This window comes from Delphinapterus leucas, chromosome X (genome assembly GCF_059928025.1).
Source record: "Delphinapterus leucas isolate spDelLeu-1000000601 "Yukka" chromosome X, BTC_Dleu_Yukka2, whole genome shotgun sequence".
Taxonomy (NCBI): domain Eukaryota; kingdom Metazoa; phylum Chordata; class Mammalia; order Artiodactyla; family Monodontidae; genus Delphinapterus; species Delphinapterus leucas.
Window position 1 is genome coordinate 68,280,652 of NC_143150.1, and position 7,024 is coordinate 68,287,675.

A 7,024-nucleotide genomic window follows, 5' to 3' on the forward strand; every position below is an offset into this window, starting at 1 on the left:
TTAAAGGCTATGTGATAGTAGATGTGAAATAAATTTATAAATTGTAAAGCACCATACAAGTGTGCATTGGTATTATTATAAATCTCATGGGCCAAAACTGCAGCACCACAGGAAAGCTCAAGAGTTTAGTTTTCTTTTTCTGACTTACTTCACTCTGTATGACAGACTCTAGGTCCATCCACCTCACTACAAATAATTTTGTTTCTTTTTATGGCTGAGTAATATTCCATGTATATATGTGCCACGTCTTCTTTATCCATTCATCTGTCGATGGACACTTAGGTTGGTTCCATGTCCTGGCTATTGTAAATAGTGCTGCAATGGGATAGGGAGGGTGGGAGGGAGATGCAAGAGGGAGGAGATATGGGGATATATGTATACGTATAGATGATTCACTTTGTTATACAGCAGAAACTAACACAACATTGAAAAGCAATTATACTCCAATAAAGATGTTAAAAAAATGGTTCTGATGAACCTAGGGGCAGGAAAAGAATAAAGATGCAGATGTAGAGAATGGACTTGAGGACACGGGGAGGGGGAAGGGTAAGATGAGATGAAGTGAGAGAGTGGCATTGACACATATCCACTACCAAATGTAAAATAGATAGCTAGTGGGAAGCAGCTGCATAGCACAGGGAGATCAGCTCAGTGCTTTGTGACCACCTAGAGGGGTGGGATAGGGAGGGTGGGAGGGAGGGAGATCCAAGAGGGAAGAGATATGGGAACATATGTATATGTACAGCTGATTCACTTTGTTATACAGTAGAAACTAACACACCATTGTAAAGCAACTATACTCCAATAAAGATGTTTAAAAAAAGAGTTTAGTTTTCAATCACAGTGTTCAGCCACCTGACTCCAAGCCCTCCTCCAGTCAGTTTGTTGCTGGGACTCCCCACTCCATCCCCTCACCCCCATGGCTACTTTTTATTAGTTTATGTGGGGGGATATGTGAGCAGTACTATTTCCCTGTACCCAACCTCCATCCTATTCTTACCTTCTTAGCTTTTTGCCCCTGGGCCCCAAAGGGAAACATATCCTTCCACTTTCCCCTCCTTACTCCACTCTCTGCTACTTCATTCCAGGAGTTTCAGGCAGCCTTTAACTCTACTGCTTTATTAAAGCATCTTAATTGCAGCATCTGGGACCCAGGATTGTAAGTTCCAAAGTCCTACTCACAGTGTCTCCCAGAGTGGGGGTGGGGGTGTATGTCCAGGGGACACCATGCAAACAAACTTCCTGGTGGTCTGCCTTAACCTCCTGGGATTTGTTGTAGAATAAAGAGTTGGGTTACTCTTGTTTTTTAAAGGGTTGGTAGTTAGATAGAATTTGGTAATTAGGCATGTTTTATTCTGATCCATGAAATGGGCAGTATATATGTGCCCTGGGTAATTAATATTGTTTCACGGGAAGCCCAAAGAGAATGAAAGTTTCTGGAAAAAATGGTAGGCTTTCTTGGATGAGTCCATGCTTCTAAGTTCTACTGAGGTAATGGACTCTTTAACTTATCTTTGGCAGTAGTCCTTCAGTCACACCTACCTGCAGATGGTTATATCTGACCCCATAAATGTCATATGTATATGTTTCCTTTCTGGATAGACACAAAGCTCATAACGGGCAATATCTATACCTTGTGGGTTTATGTATCTCCATACCAGGCCTAGCCTAGCATTTGGCACATAGGGGGTCAATTAACTGAATGAATGAATGATAGATAGATGGGTAGATAGATAGATACTTGAATAATAATTTACTTGAATAGTAAATACTTGAATAAATCAGTAAATGCTAAGGGAGAAAGTATAGGTTGAATTGGTAATTCTCAAGAAATCCTTGCTGTTTGGATTATAATACTACAAGGAGTAACAACTGCCTCCTTGTGAAAGGGGAGATAATACTTTCCCAGAGGCAGGCACTTATTCTAAATCATAACTCTGATAGTTAGGTAGCACATTGTTGTCCCAAGCCTGCCTTCCACAGCTTCTTCCCTCTATGCCAGAAGTAGAAAGTAAATCAACCATTTTAAAATGTCAACAATAACCAACTGAATACCTACTGTATGTCAGTCACTGGGATAAGTAATGAATTACACAAAGATGAATAAGACATAGTCCCTGGCATTAAAGAATTTTCCCTCTGGTAAGAGAGACAGAACTGTATTCATAAATCTCTAATATAGATGGGAGAATATGCTGTGTAATGTCAAAAGAAGGGGATATTAATTTGGTCTTAGAGGATGTAATGGGTTGAATGGTGACGCCCCCCAAAAATGATACACCCAAGTCCTAACCCCCTGATACCTGCAGATGTGAATTTATGTTTATGTGGATAAAGGGTGTTTGTAGATTTAATTAAGTGACATATCTCAAGATGGGACCATCCTGGATTGACCGGATAGGACCTAAATCCAGTGACAGGTGTCCATATAAGAAGATGAGTAATACAGAGATACAGGCAAGAAGGTCATATGAAGATGGAGGCAGAGATTGTGGTTATGCTGCCACAAGTGAAGGAACACCAGGAGCACCAGAAATTGGAAGAAGCGAGGGAAGATCCCCCTCTAGAGCTTTAGAGGGAGCATGGCCCTGCCGACACCTTGATTTTGGATTTCTGGCCTCCACTGTGAAATAATGAGTTTCTATTAAACCACCAAGTTTGTGGTAAAGTGTTGCAGGAGTCCTAGAAAAGTAATACAGGGGGATTAAAGAAAGGCATTAGAAAGGACATGACACTTCAAGGACCTTAAAGGAAGAGAAGGATTTTTTTCTTCTTTAGCTGCTGCAAAAAGCTTTATTGTTTCCATTTGGTCCAAGGCTTGGGAGAGGGCTCCAGGGTGGTTAAAAACTGCCTGGTGGCTGCAGAGACGGGCTTCAGGCAGAAGCCCTGACACCAAAGGGGCTCCTCAAAGGCCACTGGGCTCCAGAGGCTCCTAGTCATACTTGACGGTAAGCCTTTCGAAGAGATACTCGCCCAGCCCAGCCTGGGGACCAGCCAGCCTGCAGAAGTTGGTCAGGTGGTCACCTATCTTCTTGATGAGTTTCACCTCCTCATCTGGCAAGTGGCTCTCCAGGAAGTTGCAGAAATGTGGGTTTGCGCGGGCAGAACCCAGGGCATGCAGATCCAAATGGGCCTGGTTCAGGTTCTTCTTCATGTTAATGGCGGCTTCCATAGCATCCTGGGTTTTACCCCACTCATCCTGAGATGGCTTCTGCACGTTCTGGAAGACGGCACGGCCACTGTGCTGGTTTTGCCTTTTCAAGAGACACTCGGCACCCTCACGCCTCTCTTTGGTCAATTCGCGGGAAAAGTGGCCCACGCCCTCCAGAGCCACATCGTCGAGGTCAAAATAGAAGCCCAGAGAGAGGTAGGTGTAGGAGGCCTGCAGACGCATGTTGACCAGGTGGTTGTCGGTGGCCTACACCTCGGTGGAATAATTCTGATGAATCTGGGAGCTCATGGTTGATCGGTAATAAGGAGTTAAGCTCAAAAAATGGTGTTGGCTGGTCCCGGTGACCAAGGATAGCTGAGTGGCTGACTCTGAAGGTTGCGACTGGAAAAAGGGTTGGAGGGTGGTCAGAGGCTGGAGCAAAGGGCATCCCTGGGTCTGTTCCATCCAAACACTGTTGAAGCAAGAGACAGATCAAGGGGACCACCGAGCGCACTGCCGAAGAGAATTTTGATGTGCAGAAGAGCACAAAGAGAATTCCAAGCTGAGGGAACAGCATAAGGAAAGACATGGACATATTAAATGGAGAATGTCCTGTGGTTGGAGTGCCAGCTATGTAGAACTGGAAAGATACTGGAACTATTTCATTATTATTAGCCTAGAGATTTTGACATTTTGTTATTCAGACTTTAGGAAGCCATTGAAGATTCTGAAGGTTTGAAGTAACGAGAGAGAATACCCTGTTATTTAACAAAGCTGAGGACACTCGTTGACTGCTCTGTGTGTGTTGACTCCACATTTCCTAGATGCCAATGGATTGGTTTGTATGTAGCCAAAGAGGGTGCTCAGGGAGCATTTGTGTTACATGGATGGGAACATCTCTTTTCTTGCCTTGTTCTGCACTTGCTCTTTTGAAACACATCCTCCATTCTGGGCAGGATCTAATTAGGACCACATATTTTGCTGCATAATTCCCAGTGCAATGTCCTTGGGGATTTGACATGATTGCCTATATGGATGGAGCTGGAGAGGTTAGTTCAGGGAAGGCCAGGCCTCAAATTCAACCAGAGCTTCTGTTTCCTTCCTAAGGTAATCTTTTCTCACTCTCCTTTTACCTGTATTATTTGTTCCATGATCTGAGACAGTCATTATTCACCACATTACACTATCACCATCACCATCATCACCACCATTATCAACATCAGCAGTAGGAGCAGCAGTTATGAACAGAGTAAAAGGAAGATACAACAGGAAATACTAGCGTGGATAGAAGGAAACTCATGACTTCATCAATGACTTAGGAAAGCTTTCCTGCAGAAAGGGAGATTTCAGGAACTTCTGGAATACATGCACAAGCAGACATATTTATTTTATGCTTGTATATGCCAAGCCTTTTGCCAGGTGTTTTCATACACCTTAACTCATGAACTTCTCTCTGTGAGGTAGAGATTATAATTGTTAGCCCCTTTTTACAAATGAAGAGATTGTGGCTTTGAGAAGACTCTGTAAGCCATCTAGGATTACACTAGTAAGGGGCAGAACCCGAGGTCATTTGATTCAAGTCCAGTGCTTTTCTACTACAACACAGCTCAGCTTGCTTCCCTTTGCCTGGGTTGGTGGCGGTCAGGGAATGAGGTACACTCTGGGGTACCGGATTTTATATTAAGAGGAATCCTTTAAGGTCCTTTCCTTAAAGGAGAACAGGGAACCATGTCCAAGAAGCCTTGAACCAGATGTTTCTAAGGCTAGTTGAGCTCAGTCTGACTGGGTCTCTACTCTAAGGCTACTGTTCAAACCACAAGACTACATTGCAGTTTTCAACAGTGTACATTTGGCACTACTAATACCTCCCACACTAAATAAGGCCTGTGAGTCCGTGCCTGAGAGGGAGATCACACTGTGCAGGGCAGTCTGATGGTGCCCAACCCAAGGAAGCTCAAAACCCACATCACACATTCCATACATTATCCGCAGAACACAGAATGCCCAGCCGCATGATGGAGAGCTGCATTTCACTGTGGGATCTGGTTAAAGATGCCTGCTGATCTCTGTCCATGGTCCTGCTCTAAGTCTGGACACACTCACCACCCACCAACACCCCTACTACCACCTTGCTTAGGCCCTCCTCAGTGCTGCTAGGCCACAAACATTTGACCTGTGCCTTCATCTGGGGCTTCTTCAATGGCCCTTGGCAACTGAAGATGAAAATGGTTTTCTCCAGACCTCAGTTCCCTAACTTTGAGTCATGCAGCCTGTCCCAGCATGTTTCAAAGGCTCATCCTGAGAAAGTGCTCAGTGGGAGAAGCTGTCCTTGCCTAGGCTGGCTTTGAACACAGCAGCTGAGCATGCTGAGAAAATGGGGGCAGGACACCCCAGACACACTTAATTGGAACCAGCACTTAACTCATTTGGCTTTGATTTGTGGGCCCAGATGTTACAACTCAGCTCTACCTTCAAAGAACAATGAACTCAAGCAAAGGGTTTTGCTTGTTTATTTGTTTTAAGGCTTCAGGGAAGGGAATGTCCACAGTGGGGCATTGTTTTTTAATAAATTGTCATGAACAAATGACATGATGTATGTGAACGTCCATCATAAATCACAAATGTTCATCATTGCTATCATCTAAACACTAAGGTTCAGTGCCTCTTCTAGCTACCTAGTATGTGACCATGACCTTTATTTTCCACGTTTATAAAGTAGAGAGTGAGAATTCAAGGATAAAATGTCCTAGAGTTCCAAAGCCTTCCCAGTCTGGCCCCATTCAACCCATCCAAATTTGGCTTCCTCCTTGGAGCAAGCCCTGGCTCCAGCCATGATGTTCATGTCACTGATTCTCAAATACATTGCTCACCATTCCTCTTCAGCACTTCCTCAGCTCATGCTCTTCTCACTGCCTAGCAAGTCCTACTTCTCCCCCAGGGACACCCCTACCTGGCACATGCCCTGGGGAACCCCAAACTCCTTTGGCCTCCTGACCAAAAAGGCCCTGACTTATTCTCACCTCTCACTCAGCCCTCATTCTGCACTGCCTGAGAGTATTGCTCTCCTGTGTTTCCATCCCTAGGCTAATAGACTTTAGGCTTCTTTGAGGTAAAGACTATGTCTTTAGTTGTCTCTGTTTTCTCCTCCTGAGACCTAATACAGGGTCCCAACCAAACACTAGCTGAATAACTCATAAATGAAGATTCCCTTGCTCCTCCTAGGGTTGCTGAAAGAAAAAAAGTGACATGTGTGTCTATTGTCAGGAGGGAGAGAGCTATAGTTTTCTAATGCTATTTACGACAAAGGAGGGAAGTATTGAGGCAATTTGTCAGTTCCATTATATTTAATGGGAGCCCTCAATGTGCTGGGTGCTGCCCCTCAAATATTTAATGGGAGCCCTCAGTGTTCTGGGTACTGCCCTTCAAACACGAGGAACAGCTAATGCTGGTTTCAATTCACTGCCCTCTCAAATCTGGCCCCCCCCCGAGTTCCTTTGGTCCATTCTTTGGAATTTGCAAGGGAAAGGTGCCATAAAGTCCCAGCCAGAGGCCATTATTATGATGGTTATATAGTCTCTGGGCACAATGGTGGTACATTATATGAAAAATAATATGGTAGTTTCCTCCCTTGTATATGCATGTGATACTGCGATAATGTTATTCTGTCATTCACCTTATTTTATCCCTGTGGGCTAAGGTAGAAAACAAATATGAGCTGAAAAACATCCTATGTCTGTCCTCAGCATAATGGAGAGAAACTTTCTGGGTCCAACAACAGGAAAGAAGCACCTCTTATGTCCCCAGAGTTTCCAGACACTATAGTTCCCTTCACTGGGAACAGGCTGAATTGTGGGACTGTTAGGGAGTATGGCA

At 44.2% G+C, this 7,024-nt stretch overlaps 1 pseudogene; it reads right to left on the reverse strand.

The window, feature by feature from the left end:
• Positions 1-2,864: 2,864 nt before the first annotated feature.
• Positions 2,865-3,631, reverse strand: LOC111178221 (ferritin light chain pseudogene; annotated as a pseudogene).
• Positions 3,632-7,024: the final 3,393 nt, after the last annotated feature.